A 12,434-nucleotide genomic window follows, 5' to 3' on the forward strand; every position below is an offset into this window, starting at 1 on the left:
TCCACAATAGTCAAACTATGGAAAGAGCCCAGACATCCATCAGCAGATGAATGGATAAAGAAGATGTGGTATACATATGCAGTGGAATATTACTCAGCCATCAAAAAATGAAATCCTGCTGTTTGCAATGACATGGATGGAACTAAAGGATATTATGCTAAATGAAATAAGTCAATCAGAGAAAGGCAATTATCATATGATCTTACTCATATGTATATGTATATGAAACCATAAAATGGAAATTTAAGAAAACAGAGGATCATACGGGAAGGGAGGGAAAAATAAAGACCATCTCAGGGAGACAAACCATAGGAGATTCTTAACCGTAGGAAACAAACTAAGGGGTGCTGGAGGGGAGGGAGGTAGAAGGAAGGGGACATTAAGAAGGGCTCATGATGTAATGAGCAGCGGGTGTTTTATGTAAGACTGGTGAATCACTGAACTCTACCTCTGAAACTAATAATATGCTATATGTTAATTGAATTTAAATTTTTAAAAAGGCATTGAGGTGCTAGAATTGACAGAATTTGGTGAACTGAGTAGATACAAGCAGAAGCAAGTGAGATTAAATCCATCTTGTGTCATGGAAACTGAATATCCTCAAACTACTGGTAACTAGATTCCAATAAGAACCAACAGTGTGTTTTCAGTCATTTGTCCAACAAATATTTCTTGAATCTCTAGTATGTGCAGGAGCTGGCAATTTAGCAGTGAATAAAGCAGAGGAAAATGCTCGTCCTTAATGAAGTTTACATTCTAGTGGGAGAGGTAGACAGTGAACAAGGTAAATAATCATATGCTATGTTCACGGCAAGTGCTAAGGAGGAAGAAGAAAGCAGAGACAGGAACAAAACGTTGCAGGGGGAGGTGGGTTGCAGTTTTAGATATGGAGAGCAGGAAAGACCTCATTGAGAAGATGGCATTTGAGTAGAGACCTGAAAGGAAGGAGACACAGAGCCGACTGGATCTCCAGGGGAAGACAGATTTCCCCATTTACTGAAGTTTAGGAAAACATTTGTGGTTTGAAATGCTGATACATGCTAAAGTCTTACGGGTTGTTCATAAGTATTCTTTGCCGATGTGCTTAGTAAGTGTTGTTTTTCATAACAAGTGTTACTAATAATAATTTGCTGATACTTAATACATATTCTTAATAGCAGTATTCTAATAAGTATTCTTCACCAATATAGGTTCAATTATTCATGAAATATTATGAACAGACTTATTTATCTTAAAGTCAATAGGTACTGTTTTAGATTCTGGGGATTCAGTGTTAAATGAGATAGACCTTCTCTACCCCCCATAGAGTTGCCAGGTAATATACAGGACTCAAGATTAATTCAGAACCTCAGATAATGCATAATTTAATAATATTACAAATATTATTACAAATTACATGGAACATGTAATTACAAATATTACATGGAACATATGCTAAAAAATTATGGGTTGTCTCTCTGAAATTCAAATTTAACTGGTATCCTGTATTTTTATCTGCCGAATCTGGCAATCCTGTGACCTCACTGAACTTACAACCTAAGTACCAGAGGCAGAGATTAGTATATACGATTAGCATCCAGTGGACATGTATAACCTAGGAAACCATAAAATGGAAGGCACTGTGACTCTAGATGTGTGCAGGAAAATCTGCCTGTGAACCAAGAATGCCCACCCTCAAGAGCAAGAAATAAACTTGTGTTTGAGCTGTGTGTTGGGATCCATTTGTATCATATTGTCATTGTTATAACAACCTAGCCTAACTAACTTAATGTGTCAGTCCCTGAAATCTACGATCATGCCCCAATTTACTCCAGAATTGAAAGTTCTCACGTAATGTATCAACTACTAAAAAAAAAAAAAAAAAAAAGTAAATAAAAGCAACAGAGAGGCAGGCCAAACCCTAAAAATCCTTGTACTGTATGTAGTCCTCATGCTAACACAGCTTTAAACCTGAGTGTTCTGAAAGCAGTCATGAAGGACATCAGAGCAATATTTAAAAATAACATGATTTGATGGTTTCCCTAAGCAACTAACACTACATATTATTCCTGGCTATTAAGACATTTTAAATTATTTTTTTCTTTCAGTTCTTGAATGTAGACAGGTGCTGTAGGCATTGAAAATTATAAATAAGACATGCTTTCTGACTTTAGAAAGTGTAGGGCCTAGTAGAGGACATAAAGATACATAATAGTAGGCAAACTATACTCAGTGCCAAAAGATAAGTGCAAATTGTATCTCTAACTGCAGTGAGAAGTTCAAACTGGAGAAGAATAGACTATAGCAACTGAATGAGGAAGCATTTTTTTTTCTTCAAAGCTTTACTGTTTTCTATCTTCAAATTTTATTTAAAAGAATGTGTCAAAAAGTACAAAATACAAAAATAACAGAAAAATAAAAATCACTTTCATCTCACTACCCAGACATAGCCACTGACAACATTTTAGTATATATCTCCTCCTTTATATTTTAAATAAAATTGGGGTCTTTTTATATATGCTTTTCTGTCCTTTTTTTTTCTCCTTAATACATTGTGAACATTTTTCATTAAATAAATTTTAAATATGTCTTTTAATAAATGTACAATACTCCATGCCATGGATGGACTTGTTTTCTTGACTTATTTTCCTCTTATTAGTAGATATTTTGTTTATCTCCAGATGTTTTGCTTTTAACAATAATGATGCATTGAACAGCCCTATATCGGAATCTTTGTAATAATTCAACTATTATTCGAACACTGCCTACTGCCCTGGAAGCTGGAGATACATTAGTGAACAAATAGTCCCAAATCCCTGGCCTCATGGTGGGGAAGGAAAGAGAGATTATAAATATGTAAACTATAAGTTATATCAGATAGTGATAAACGTTATGGAGAAAAATAAAGCAGACAAGAGGATTAAGTGGTAGGACTAGATGTTTCCCTTTTAAACCTGTACTATAGAAATAATTAAAACAGGGAGTGGAATTTGATAAATTGCCCAAAAAAAGAAGTTCAAAATGCTATGAGGAGGCACCTAGGTGGCTCAGTCGGTTGAGCCTCTGCCTTCAGCTCAGGTCATGATCCCCAAGTCCCAGGATGGAGTCCTGTGTCGGGCTCCCTGCTCAGTGGGGAGTCTGCTTCTGCCTGTGACCATCCCCCCTCTCATTCTTTCTCTCTCTCACACTCTCTCTCCCAAATAAATAAATAAAACCTTTTTAAAAAAAATGTTATGAGGAACATTTACCTAAGAGGACAGGTCAAGAAAGAGAAACAAACACTTAGCAGGAAAGAAGGTAGACAACCAGGAACTCAACTTGGCCAAAGTAAAGAGAAAAGAGAATTTCAGAAAGGAGAATGTGCTTCTTCAAAAGTTACTGAAACATCAAATAAAGTGGAGACTGAACAAAAACCATTAGATTTGAGAAAGCCATTGTTGACTTTTATAAGGTTCTTGTTAAAGGAATATAGAGACAGAAGAAATACGGTAAATTAGATCACCAGGGATTTTAGTCAAATGAAGGCAGAAAATATAAACAATTTTTTTTGCACTGAAAAAGGGATGGGATGGTAGCTCAAAGGACCAAACAGTACCTTTATTTGAAGGTAAAGGAAAAAATATGTTTTTAGGTAAAGAGCAGAGGAAAACTGAAGGTGTAAGAGACATATGGTGGGTCTCAGGATTAGGACAGACAGGGTCAAGAGCATAGCTGGGACATTGGGATGTGCAAGAAGGGGCACTGACTTTTCTGAGACCAGAAATAATGACAAGAATATGAACAATGCCTAGCACAGTGCCCAGTGCGATGGTTAATTTTATGTGTCAACTTAACTGGGTCATGAGGTGCCCAGATATTTGGTCAAATGTTATTCTGGGTATGTCTGTGAGGGTGTTTTTGGATGCTGTTAACATTCAAATGGGGAGACCAAGTAAAGCAGATGGCCCTCCCTAAAGTAGGTGGGCCTCATCCAATGGAAGTAGTGACTAGAACCGGAGACTTACCTTCTCACAAGTAAAAGGGAACTCCTCCTGCCTAACTGCATCCAGCTGGGACTTTGGTCTTTTCCTGCCTTCGGGCAGATTCCATACTGACACATTGGCTCTTCTGGGTCTTGAGCTCACCATCTCGTGGACTAGAACTACACCAGCAGCTCTCCTGACCCCAGTTTGCAGGCTGCAGATCTCAGGACTTCTCAGCCTCCATAATTATGTGAGCCAATTCTTTATTCTCTCTCTCTCTCTCTCCTGTTTCTGTTGGTCCTGTTTCTCTGGAGAACCCTAACATGCCAGTACATAGTACTAAATGTATAATGTGTCTGTGTCGAAGGACAGAATCCATTATAGAGAAATTTAGAGGTGAAGAGGATGAATGCTGAGGGAGTTATGGGAAAAAGATGGCCACCAAAGCTGACCAGTGAAACCCAGAGCTAAGCTGAATGCTTCCGGGAAATCCCTGTAGTGCTAACAGGGAACAGTATGGACAAGCAAGCAGGTCATCTGGGCTCTTAATGGGCAAAGATCCTGGCTGGCAGGTGATCGACCTCTTACAGATTCAACAAGCATTCCTGTAAGTGGTCAGAGCTCGGAGTCAGGAAGTTGCAAACAGGCAAAGACCAAATGTTCTTGGCATCAAGGAAATGGGAAGAAAACAGATATTTCATTGCCTACTTGCACCAGGCACTCTGCTAGAGCTTCCCATGATCATTTAATCTCCAAAGAAACCTGCCAGCTAAGTGTTCCTACTTTTTCGGAGAAGGAATTGGGACACCAAGAAATATTAATGAACAAAGTTCAAAGTCACAAAGCAGAAGAAAACTAGAACCTGGATCTGAATTCAGAGGCATAATTCTGGCCAAGTCTGGCAGAAGTTATCATTGACCCATCCGTGGGAACTGGTGCTTAGGAACAGAGCTCCAGTGTCTGTAAAGACCAGAGGAACTGGGATACCCAGCAGGAAACCAGGGTGGAGACTCAGGCACAGGGGAAAATGACAAGGAGACAATCAACCAAATCTCTCATGAGGGAGGAATTTGCTCATAAGAACAAGATGGAGGTGGCTCAGTCGGTTAAGCGTCTGCCTTCGGCTTAGGTCATGATCCCAGAGTCCTAGGACCAAGCCCTGAGTTGGGCTCCCTGCTCAGCAGGGAGTCTGCTTCTCCCTCCGCCTCTGCCCTTTCTACCGCTTGTGCTCTCTTTACCTCTCTCGAATAAATAAAATCTTAAAAAAAAAAAAAAAAGAACAAGATAGAAAGGATAAAGGGGTGAGAGCTTCTAGGATATTAGTGAGAATGTCATTCTAATATTCAGTTCCTAGTCTCCAAAGACCCATGTTCTAAAGCAGTGAATAAAATATCTTAACATCTTATTATGCAATATCTATCATTGATGATGGGCACACAGGAGCTCTCATGACATCCACTTAATTTGCAGATTAAATGATGCTCCTTGTTCCCTCTTTAAAACATGCCACAGCATGGTATATGCTCAAAAGTGGTAGAATTCCCTTTAATATAATTGTGAACTTCTGCTCTCCCAGCAAGTTCCGTGCTTGTGTAGTTGCCCTCTTCCCTCAAGCCCCTCTATACCAGTTGAACTTGTCATTGTACTCATGTTCATGAATTAAATATTATGTAAACCAATGGAATGTAAACAAGTCACTGACGAAATTGCTGTCAAATTAGATGTAAGCAAGAAAACTGCAAAAGCCCGGGAGAAGTAAAAATCTACAAGTATTTTGCATGTCAAGAGATGGACAAAAGAAATGCAGTTCAGGTTAAAACAAAAGGTTTAAGGTTCCTAGCATCCTCTTCTCTTCTCTGTGCTTTAATTGACTTTTGCAATTCACCGACTACCGGCGTTGGATGAGAACGCTTTTACTCTACTCCGCATCGTACTTGTGTAGCCCTTTTGTTCATTCTTTCTAAAAAAGCACAATCCGTCTAGAAAAGCCAAATTCAAGACCGGAGTCCATGTTCTTCTAGTGACTCCATTCAGCACTTTTATGTGAAACCTCAGTACGGAGTATACTACTACCTGTCTGATGACACTAGTCGCCTGTCTTAGGGATCGTGTGACTCCTACGGATTCAATTTTGCATCGTGAACCCTATGCGTCACTACTATTCAGAAGATTACCAGGAATTACACATTTGAGGGCCAGATTGTTGCTGTTGTCTTGTTACAGGCCAACATATATAGCACTTTAATAGTTCTGTCAGTAAGGAATCTTAGAAATAATCTAGTGCAATTCTCTTGTATTAAAGACAAGTAAACTAAGGACGAGGGTTAGAGACACTTGCCCAAGGTAAAAAAAAAAAAAAAAAAAAAAAAAATTAAGATAAAATTAAGGGGCATGTTTCCATAGCCCCTTACTTTGTATCTTCCCCATGATATACAGCACTTCTAATCCAAAGTTCTCAAAGCACTTTTAAAGCAGATCATTAGTGATTCTGATACCTGTGCATCTGATTATTATCCTATTTTCCACAAGCTGGGTTGCCTCCTCTCAGACACTGAAAGGTCAACAGTTTCTTTGCAGATGAATAGTTGAGGGTTGCATTCATCCATAAATAAGAAACCTGAAAAACAAAGGTTATTTTTATCACATATACCAGTGGTAGGCAGTCCAAGCAGGCCTCATTTGTCCACTCGAAGTTTTATGTCATTAAGAACATGAGGCTTTCTCTGTTTTCTTGTTCAGCCAATCTTAATGTGTGCTTGTCAACTGGTAATTAGCTATTTCACCTCAAGTATTGTAGGTTTGCATTGGCAGAAGTAATGGGAAGAAGAAAAGAAAGCACGTCAGTGGAGCTGGACTTGCTTTGAAAAGAGATTTTCTGGCACCACTCCTAATAATTTCCTCTTAGATCCGATTGGCCAACTGTGTTGCTTGGCCCCTCTTATCTGCAGAGTGGCTGCGCTCTGTGTTGGGAGGGCAACCAGCAGTCTCTATCATGGCGGGACTGTTGCCAAGATTAAGAAGAAGGTACGTGTGCTACTTAGCATGTGCCTGGCATCTAGCAGATGCCAAAAAGCTGGTAGCTCTTATTTTGTCAGAAAAAAATTTGAAACTAGCCGTGACGTCTCCAAATTTCCTCCACAGTAATTACGAAGAAGTGTTTTAGAGTTGTAAAGAATCTAGTGTGGTAACAAAATACTTTTTAGGAGAAAAAGAAGGTTTTTACTAAACTTCCACTTGACACTAAAATATCGGTATAGCAAATGAATGACTGAATGAATGAGTGAATAAATAAATAAATAAATAAATAAATAAATAAATAAAATATTGGTGTGGCAACTTTTAAAAACTCATTTGATTAACCAGATCATCATTTTGGGCAATGGTCAATAGTTTAAGAATGTTCCCTGTTGTCTCAAAAATTTTAAAGATAAATGACACTATTTCTCTTTGTGTTTTATGAGTTAGAAAATATTATGTTTGGGGCGCCTGGGTGGCACAGCGGTTAAGCGTCTGCCTTCGGCTCAGGGCGTGATCCCGGCGTTATGGGATCGAGCCCCACATCAGGCTCCTCCGCTATGAGCCTGCTTCTTCCTCTCCCACTCCCCCTGCTTGTGTTCCCTCTCTCGCTGGCTGTCTCTATCTCTGTCGAATAAATAAATAAAATCTTTAAAAAAAAATTATGTTTAATTACCATTAAATGTAGTTTTTATCATAACTGCAGCATGCTCAAATTAGTGACACATTGAGAAAATCTCTGTCAAACCATTAAAACTTGACCACAAACATCCATTTGTATTATTCATATATTGTTAAGTAAAGACTTTGACCTTCAAAAGATGGATCTGTGGTTTTCAATGGGTTTCTGATTTTAGTTGCAAAATTTCTAGTTCGCAATAAACATTGCCATTAGAATGGTAATACCAGAAGTTCTATGTGACATTCTTGCTTTTGTGAAGCAACAATAAGAAAAAAAAAGACAAATGTGTGTTTTGTAAGAAAATTAACCATTTTAACACAAAAAATAAAAAATATTAACCGAATTTCATGGATATAAAAATACCTATAGCTAACATCTGCCTCACACATATGATGTATCCTGTAGGTACCAGTCAATCCCATGATAAAACAAAAGCTCAAGCACAATCCATATGTGTGTGTGTTATACTGGACTATTACCATTACTATGTAAATTGTTTTGAAATGAGTAGGAAAAAAAAGAATTCACATAAACCTCTGCCTAAATACTTTCTTTAAAACGAACTAAATATGAGAGGGGGGGGGCAATCCTTTGGAAGGCAATCTATCCTTTTTAAAAGTCTATCTAGGGATCATTATGCTTAGGGCTTTACAAATACCTACATTTCACAATCTGAGTAGTTAATACTCCAGGAAGGGGAATCACGTGGAAAGGAGGCATCAGAGGGACTCTTAAGAGGAGCTGCCATTCAAAGGTGGAACACAGTCCTCTCCTCCACGCCCTAAGGACATAATTGTCCCATGAATATGACTTAGCCTCTTTGTTGTTCATGTAGCAATTTTGTGACTTTTGATGTCAACAGATGTATTGTGATTTTAATTTTCAAATCTGTGAAACGCAATTTCGGTTTAGGGTTCCTCTTCAAAATACAACCGAAGACAATACAAGCAATGTAGTATAAAGCAATGAATAATTAAATGAATTTAGCCGATTCATGCAGTTTGAGCCCAAGCTGCCCCCTTGATTACAAGGTTTGTCTTTTTTCCTCTATTATTACCAAAATACTTGACTCAGTTCTCCAGTTAACTTCATACACGCCCATGTTCATGTACATATATCTGCAAACTGCAGTTTTTAACTACCATAGCTCTACCAGGGGGCATGTGCCTGCTTCTTTCTTTAGGCCTTTTTCTTGTATATTATTCCTTTTGCTTGGATCTATCCCATCCCTGTAGGTAAGCCTGTAGTATACGAGCCTTTCTCTTTGTTTATTTCATCTAGCCTAATTCCCCCTCTCCCAGCTCCATGCGGGAACCCTCACCCCCAGTCCAAGTTAGCACATACCCTACTTTTACCTATAGCGCTTGCGACAGCATCAGCATTTCATTAGCAATAGTCTCACTGCTGGAAGTCCGGCTCAGCTGTGAAGGAGAATTTGTTTAGGCATAACGACGACATCAATATTGAAAAGATATTTTCGATATCTTTTGAAAAGAACCAAAATCAAATGCATGTCTCTCTTTAATCCATTGGAACTTTACAGATTAAAAAATAAAGTTCAAGTGCACTTCGTTTTTCTCACTAATGCATCCACAAGATCCTTTTATGCCTTAAGGAGTACCATTTTCCCTTTCATAACGCATTCTCAAATCTATTAGCTGCTCAGATCTGATAGTTTGCTCCTTTCTGCGGATCAGGCTAAGCAAACTCCCATGGCAGCAAGCCACCAGGAATTCCAGTTACAGAAGATTGCCATATTCCTTCACAAAAAGGGCCCAGAAAGTGCTAGAACACCCTATTCCTCTTAACCGTCCCTAACCTTCACTCGAGGAAAGGGCAAAGGTGAAGTAAAAATGTCTGGCATGATAGATTTTTTTAATGAAACAAAAATGTATACTTGTATTATGGATAAGCTACATTTTATTTTATTTATTTTTTTTAAAGGAAAGGAATGACTTTTTTAAAGATTTTTTATTTATTTATTCGACAGAGATAGAGACAGCCAGCGAGAGAGGGAACACAAGCAGGGGGAGTGGGAGAGGAAGAAGCAGGCTCATAGCGGAGGAGCCTGACGTGGGGCTTGATCCCATAACGCCGGGATCACGCCCTGAGCCGAAGGCAGACGCTTAACTGCTGTGCCACGCAGGCGCCCCGGATAAGCTACATTTTAAAGTATGTCCTGCCTTCTTTTCTCAGGTATAAAAATATTTCAAGGCAATTTCAATAAACTGGATTTCAAGAAACTCCTAAAACATATTTGGTGATTTGCTTTCATTTTGTGTGAATTTTAATGTGTATTTCAAACACATTGCTATACCAGAGTATATAGGTTTGGCTGTCATTTCATAGCTGTCAAAGGGAAACTCTTATTTTAAACCTCTACGTCATCATTAAATAGTTCTAATAATAAAAGGCCTAAATTTTAAGTCCTGGGGGACATCAAAGTATCTCATTTACTATGTTGTTGAAGCTCTGGCAGCATGTTGCAAAACTGATATGTAATAGACTAAGAGAGGAAGAACAAAACTGGACACTGTTACCTGGTTGTTGACAGTACGAAGATGATAAAATATTTTGTTTAAAGCTAGTGGGCTATTTTAATAAGTGAACCAAGAAAGGGTGGGGGAGCTCCTAGATGTGTCTATTTTAGGACACATCTTATCACTGACCCCTTTTCCTCCTTAAGTAAATGTATTCCTCCTCATACATAGCTCAGAGCATTGTTACAACATCCTTGGGAAAGCAGTCATTTGAAAATGGAGTTAAAAGTCCACATTGCAGCCTTGAAATGTGGTTGAGTCGTGTGATGACCTTGGAGACTTAGCTCCAATTGTGCAAAGTCTCATAAAAGTGGACCTAGCATAGCTTAGAAAATACATAACCCCTGAATTCTTTTTTATTCTACTAAATATTTTTACTTGTTATGGTCTCCTTGAGCAAGTGTTGGCACTGGTGAAAGGGCAATGGGCATTTGCCTAATGGTCTGAAGTTTGATAGCCAAAAATAAACATAAGGGGAAAAAAATCATGACTTTCAGAGGCATGACTTTGAAACTTGGCCCAGGCTGAATTCAAGTTTACCTTTGCACTAAAACAAAAAAGTTTACTAGGCAAATGGGTAAACGGTAGAGTTTATCTTACTTCATAATGAATGTTAAACTATCCAAGATCATTGGGGCTCAAAATTATTCACAAATAATGAGAACATTGCAAACATGTATAAAAATTATCTAATTTTCATAACTTGATCCTTTTCTTTTACCCATGAGTTGTGTTGCTGTATTTTGAAAGTTATAAAAGTTTTTTATTTTTTATTTTTTTTTTAAGATTTTATTTATTTATTCGACAGAGATAGAGACAGCCAGCGAGAGAGGGAACACAGCAGGGGAGTGGGAGAGGAAGAAGCAGGCTCATAGCAGAGGAGCCTGATGTGGGGCTCGATCCCATAACACCAGGATCACGCCCTGAGCCGAAGGCAGACGCTTAACCGCTGTGCCACCCAGGCGCCCCTATAAAAGTTTTTTAAATTTACGAACATAAAAACTTATGAAACTTTTAGAACAGTTGTGATTAGATAGATGAGAGAGAGAGAAACAGAGAGGAGGTATGTGTCTATTTATGTTGATAATTAAATTCAGTTGATAATTCTCAACTGGAGATCGTTAACTGGGAAACATTTGGAAATATATGAGAGCACTTCTTGTTTCTCAGTGACAGAAGGGAGATGCCCAGCAGAGAGCTTCTGACATTCAGTGCCAGGAGCTAAGAATACGAAACATCCTGCTAAGTGTGGGACCGCCTGAACAACCATGAAATGCCGGTAGTGCTGTCACCCTTGACACGAGGGACCTAGCTATTGCAAGTAAATGAAGTGTTGTGAAAAAGTACAGAAGCAGAGGAGTCTAGGGGTTCTGTGTGGACTATGGAACCACCCAGCTAGAGCTCAAATCCCATTTCTGGCTGTATGACCATGACCATGTTAATTAAATGGTTTAAGCCTCAGTTGCCCCACCTGTAAAATGGGCATGCTAGTAATAATTGCCTCACAGAATTTTGTCGTAAAGACTAAACAAGTTAAAATATATAAAGTGCTTGGCGTATGGTAAGTTCTCAATGTTGGCTATTGCTATTACAAATTCACTCAAGTCCTTCGTTTTACGTTAATTGGAGTGGGTGAGAGGATGTACAAATACAGTCTTTAAAACCTGAGGCTTCTAAATTTAAAAATCTTCAGTCTGGAATCCATTATGTGTCCAAAGATATTTCCTGGTGATGACAGCCACCATGTAAGCATGCTCCCAGTCATCAAATGTATTCAGATGAAGCCGGGGGAGAAGGTTGAGTGGGAGCAGGAAGCATTCCCTGGTTAAAGAAAATTTGTGTGGGCTGCAAAAAAGGAAGAGTGTCAGGTGGACACTTTATAGGGTGAAGGGAGGCACAGGAGATCTGAGCAAATGATAATGGTGAGTTTGCACAGTGAGACGCTACTGAGGAGAGATGACTACGAACCTAAGACCACGAGGAAAACCCAAGTCCAGATGACAATCAAGTTGCAGAATCCGTGGAACACACTGCATTTCCATGGGGTCTGTAAGCCTTGAGCCTATCAGCGCCGAATGGGAACGTTCTGAATAGTTCAATGCTTCTTTCTGTAAGAGAGCAGCCTCCCCGCTCTGCAGTGAAATTGTGGAATTGTTGTTTGCACACAGAGCTTGTTTGTGTAACACTCATTTTTAACTATAATTCAGTCTTTTGAAACCGGTAAAGGAAAAGCCAATGAAAACCAGTTTTACTTCT

At 38.8% G+C, this 12,434-nt stretch overlaps 1 protein-coding gene across 4 annotated transcripts in view; it reads right to left on the minus strand.

Annotated features, from left to right (window-relative positions):
- INTS6 (integrator complex subunit 6) overlaps positions 1-12,434 on the minus strand; it is a 178,770-nt gene that overhangs the window by 96,241 nt on the left and 70,095 nt on the right. For 3 of the 4 annotated variants that reach the window (XM_048215535.2, XM_048215534.2, XM_026493208.4), the window contains one exon: positions 6,437-6,558. The gene's annotated coding sequence lies outside the window, so the exon portion shown is untranslated. Of the gene's footprint in view, positions 1-6,436; positions 6,559-8,993; positions 9,060-12,434 lie in introns of all 4 variants that reach the window. The other variant, XM_026493206.4, reaches the window with a different exon arrangement.

This window comes from Ursus arctos, unplaced genomic scaffold, assembly GCF_023065955.2.
Source record: "Ursus arctos isolate Adak ecotype North America unplaced genomic scaffold, UrsArc2.0 scaffold_10, whole genome shotgun sequence".
NCBI classification, from domain to species: domain Eukaryota; kingdom Metazoa; phylum Chordata; class Mammalia; order Carnivora; family Ursidae; genus Ursus; species Ursus arctos.